Here is a 5,537-nt window from a genome sequence, read left to right as displayed (position 1 = left end):
CTCAATAGGGAAAAATCCAATAATCGGATTAAAAGCAGGCAAAAGACCTGAATAGACGTTTCTCAAAAGAAGACATACAAATGGCAAGCAGGTCTATGAAAGATGCTTAACACCATCGACTGTCAGAGAAGTGTAAATCAAAACTACAATGAGATATAATCTCACCCCACTTAAAATGGCTTTTATCCAAAAGACAGGCAATAACGAATGCTGGTGAGAACGTGAAAAAAAAGGAACCTTCGTACACTGATGGTGGGAATGTAAAGTAATACAACCACTATAGAGAACAGCATGGAGATTCCTCAAAAAAACTAAAAATAGAGCTACCATATAATCCAGCAATCCCACTACTGGGTATATACTAAAAAGAAAGGAAATCAATATATCAAAGAGATATCTGCACTCCCATGTTTATTGCAGCACTGTTCACAATAGCCAAGATTTGGAAGCAACCTAAGTGTCCATCAACAGATGAGTGGATAAAGAAAATGTGGTACTTGTGCACAATGGAATACTATTCAGCCATAAAAAGAACGTGATTCAGTCATTTGCAACAACAGAGATGGAACTGGACGTCATTATGCTAAATGAAATAAGCCAGGCACAGACAGCCAAACATCACACTTATTTGTAGGATCTAAAACTCAAAACAACTGAACCCATGGAGACAGAGAGTAGAAGCACAGTTACCAGAGGCTGGGAAGGGGAGTGGGACAGGTGAAGAGAAAGTGGGGATGGCTAATGGGTACAAAAATGTAGTTAGAAAGAATGAATAAGATCTACTACTTAATGGCACAAGGTAACCGTAGTCAATAATAATTTAATTGTACATTTAAACATAACTAAAAGAGTATAATTGGATTGTTGGTAACACAAAGGATAAACACTTGGAGGAATGGATCCTCTGTCTTCCATGATGTGATTAGTACTCACTGCATTCCTGTATCAAAACATTTCATACCTCATAAATACATACACCTACCATGTACCCATAGAATTAAAAATTAAATTAAAAAAGAAGTGCGGCCGGGTGCGGGGGCTCACGCCTGTAATATTAGCACTTTGGGAGGCCTAGACGGACGGATCATGAGGTCAGGAGATCGAGACCATCCTGGCTAACACAGTGAAACCCTGTCTCTACTAAAAATACAAAAAGTTAGCCAGGCGTGGTGGTGGGCGCCTGTAGTCCCAGCTATTCGGGAGGCTGAGGCAGGACAATGGCGTGAACCTGGGAGACAGAGCTTGCAGTGAGCTGAGATCGCGCCACTGCACTTCAGCCTGAGTGACAGAGCAAGACTCAGTCTCAAAAAAAGAGAAGGGGGAGGGGGAGGGGGAAGGGGAAGGGAGGGGGGAGGGGGAGGGGGAAGGGAGGGGGGAGGGGGAGGAGGAGAAGGAGAAGAGAAGGAGAAGGAGGAGAAGAGAAGGAGGAGGAGGAGGAGGAGAGGAAGAGGAAGAGGAGGAGGAGGAGGAAGAGGGAGAAGAAGGAGGAGCAGAAGGAGGAGGAGGAGAAGAGGAGGAGGAGGAGAAGAGGAGGAGGAGGAGGAGGAGGAGAAGAAGGAGGAGAAGAAGGAGAAGAAGAAGGAGAAGGAGAATGAGAAGAAGAAGAAGAGGAGCATCTGAGGGAGGTCAGGTAAGCTGGGAGGCACCAATTGGTGCCATAGCTCTAGACAGACAAGGCCCAGAGTCCAGAATTATCAGAGATTCAGCAAGGCAGGAACCAGTGGGCAACACTGTCAGAGACCCTGAAGTAGAAGCCCTTTGCTCTCTGCCTTATTCTATCCTCCCTCCCACCTCAGTGTGGACAGCCTTGCTGCATCCCCTAGAAGTGTATGTAAGCACCACATCTGGAGGTCTGCAAGAATGTTCTAACTTCGATTGGCACAGAAGCAGAGCTGCTAGGCTTTCTATGAGATCAGGATGGTGGCAGTCCAAGTCCTCAGGGCACCTAAATGTTTTCTCTTGTAGCCAGAAAGAAACATCCAGAGCTTAAACAAGTGAGCCATAACCCTCTCAATCTGCTCATGATGAAGTTGGGCAGCGCAGTGGGGAAGCAACAGCTTCTAAGTTAGTAGTGAGTGTTCACATACTCCCAAGGCTTGAGTAACCTGAAAAATTTTTTGAATAAATCTAATATCTTTTTCTAAGATGTCATGTGAGTATATCATGAACAGCAATGCTTCTATTAAGTAAAATAGAGGGTGCCTTTTCGCTGATATACTTTATTAGGAATTATGTTGCTAGATACAGGAGTTATGTAATAGGTATAGCACTGTTCAAGTTGTCAGAAAAAGGAATGGATCAGAGCAGGAAAATGTGTTTAAAAGCTTCTGAGATACCACCAAATGGGTTCAAAGCCATGGAGAGGGATCACAATATGACTTTCTGTTTCACGCACCAAGGAAAAGGGGCCGAGTGCATATGCATCTGGCACCGCAGTTTTACTGCAGGCTTGCCTCACCACAGTGGCAGAAGGGCTGGCTAGCTGAAGGCCCGGGAGCTGTACAGAGCAGCACATGAAATTGGCTGTGGCTCAGATGCAATTCACAGCCTACAAAAACAGCCCACTTCCCTGCGCGGTTTTGTTCAAGGTCAGGACTATGCTCAGAAAAAAACCTCCCGTGCATGAGTCAGGCAGCCAAATACAATTATGGTTAAGACCCTCTGGCAGTGGTTAAGACCCATGACCTCCTGGGTCATCACACTGTTTGAGCCATTGCTTTGTCATCTCACCACGTTACGAGTTTCCCATGGCTACCCGGGAGCCCTTCCCCACCACTAAGTCAGCCTCCTTGAAGCTCGCTAGCTTTGCCATTTGTCTGGCACAAAGAGTACCACATTTATACTTTCTAACTCCAATTCAGCCATTTGTGGCAGCAAACGATATCTTCCATCCAATATCATTTGGAGCTTATGGTATGTTTCATCACTTCAGTCCATGCTACTCTGATACCAGCCATCGCTTTCATAATGCACAATCAGAAGACTCTAAGTAAGCATGCCTCAGAAAATGGGCCCTGATGGCTTTCAAACAAACCACATAGCCCAGGCCTGCTCCCTGCTATTCCGATCTTGTAGCTCTGAGGTGGGGTCCAGGGATCAAAACAGCATTTCAGATTATTCTCATGCAGGTCAAAAGACTATACTGTGAAAAGAGTCTGAAATGATATCCTGGCCTTTGGACATATTTTAAACTAAAGACAGAAAATGCAAAAAACACCATAAATTCAATTTCATCAGAAATTCTGATGTGGTCCTATCACTGGTGGTTTTATCTGCGATATAAATGCTCTGAAGTCTAGCATACATCTTTAGCATCTCAAGCCATTGACAAAAAGTCATAACTATTTTATGCAAATCGTGATCCACAAATGACCAAAGACACTCAATACCTTATATATGATGGACAGGTGCTAAGGGAAATTAAGCATTGTACCATATCACCTAACTCCACATATTTTCCCATTTGGGTTCACAACCCTTCATCTTGAACTTGCACTTTGTTTTAGCAGCGAGAATAATACTGGATTTATGCATCAAGGCAATGTGCCTTGTGTAATGCAGTGCTTAATTTACAGTTGATTTTAAAGCTGGTGATGCCAAACTTTGAACGAACTACTTTATTTTTCATCATTTTAATTTCAAACTTCTGTTTGAGCCCAAACTTATTTTGCACTTCTACAGATGTTCTCTACGCTTTTTATATACCACTACTATCAAAAGGTTATTTGGAATACAAAATGTAGTATGTCTGCAAAAACTAAAGGAAAAGGGGAAGATGAAGTGAAAAGAATAATAAAAGGGAAAAGGAGGAAAAGAAGAGGAAAAAGATAAAGAAAGGGAGGAACATGTCATCTGACCAGTCCCTTCCATGCAAAATTTGCTACTGTTCTTTTATACTCCAGCAGTGCTCAATGACATCTACCACCTTCACCCTTCCCTGCCACTTGCCCTATGACATGAAGTCCGTACTACCCAGTAATCTAGCCCATGTGATCCCAAGAGGCTCTCAGAGATTCAGCAAATACTCCAACATCCCTGGAGCCCAGCCCTCCACCTCCTTCTTGGAGAGGAGACCACTGCAGGTAAGGCAAAGGCTTCTGCTCATGCCTGTGTTGGGCACGCCCCCCTTGTCTCACTGATGCTCCATCCAGCAACAGGGAGTTCACATGCTGCTTAGATCTGGCCACACTCCTGGTTTCTGAAGAGTAATTCAACCTCTCTCCCAGCCACCCTGTCCTGGCACTCAATGAACACTTATAAGCATAACTAAGTGTAGGTACTGTTTTTGATGCTGGGATGCAGAGTTTAGTAAGATTTGGAGCTTACATTACAGTTGGAGGGACAGACGTAAAAACGGGTAGACAGCCCCACTGAAAGAGATGAGGGAAGATTTCCTTAATCAACAGCATTGAGTCTTGAAGCATGAGCTAGCCAACTGAAGTGATCAAATCCAGGGTTATATTACAAGACAAAAAAAGAGGCCTGATGAAAGGCATGGAGCTGTGAAATATTTGGGGTTGGGGGGGCATACAATCAGTTCAGCATTACGGGAATATAAAGTATGAACCTGGAGACTTGGTGCATGAAGCTGAAGACCAGGCAGAGGCCAGAAGGCAGAGGGCTGGAGCCCTCCCTGGGGGTCTTGGATTTAATTTATGAGCAGTGGAAAACTGCCAAGGAGGTTTTTGTTTAATGTATGCTCTGCCAGATCTGCAATTTGGGAAGCACCTATGGTGGTGGTGTAAATCCTGCATGTAAGGTGGGGTGGGGTAGGTGGCACGGGAGTGAGATCCAAAGTATTAAGGCCATCTGGAAGCTTCTGCAATACAACAATCCAGAACTGATGAGGGTCCAAATAGGGACAGAAGCGAGCATAAAGAGGAAGAAATGGATGTGAACAACTCTTTAGAGGCTTAACCAATCGGGCATGCCAGAGAAGAATTCTAGGAAGAGTCCCAGGTTTCTGGCTCATGTGACTCAGCAGTGAGTTTACTGGAAAAGGGAAGGAGGAGAAGAAATTTACTTGGGGATGTGAGGAGTTATTTATGAATTCATTATGAACTCCAAACCCCTTTACACAAGCCAAGCAATCCCTGCAAATTTTGAAGACTTTAAAAATGTTACTGGCAGTGTCATAAAAGAACTATTTTCCCAAAGGGTTTGTTCACTGAAGTTTCATTGTCTAGAATTCAATTTGTACCTTCCTAACTCCATTATTATTGAATGTCCATAAACAGGGAAGGTGTGTTCTGCTTTCAACACTGATTTCATCACTCTGCTCATTTGATGCTGAACAGTAAACCCCCAGCCTTGGCTCCTGTCCACATTTACCCATCGGTGTTCTTGGTGTCAAGGATCTGCTGCTGTGCTGGCCAGTGATTCAGCCAAGCTCTGGGGGCAGACAGGACAAGGCCTCCACATGGTTGTTAGAGAAAATCTTAAGTAGTGTGTCTGTAATATCTTACTTCATATGTTTAAAAATCAAATATGACAGTTTAAAAATAAATATTAATTCCAGATAATAGTATCCACAAATA

Source organism: Macaca mulatta, chromosome 5, assembly GCF_049350105.2.
Source record: "Macaca mulatta isolate MMU2019108-1 chromosome 5, T2T-MMU8v2.0, whole genome shotgun sequence".
In the NCBI taxonomy this organism is placed as follows: domain Eukaryota; kingdom Metazoa; phylum Chordata; class Mammalia; order Primates; family Cercopithecidae; genus Macaca; species Macaca mulatta.
Note: the sequence above shows the minus strand (reverse complement) of the source record.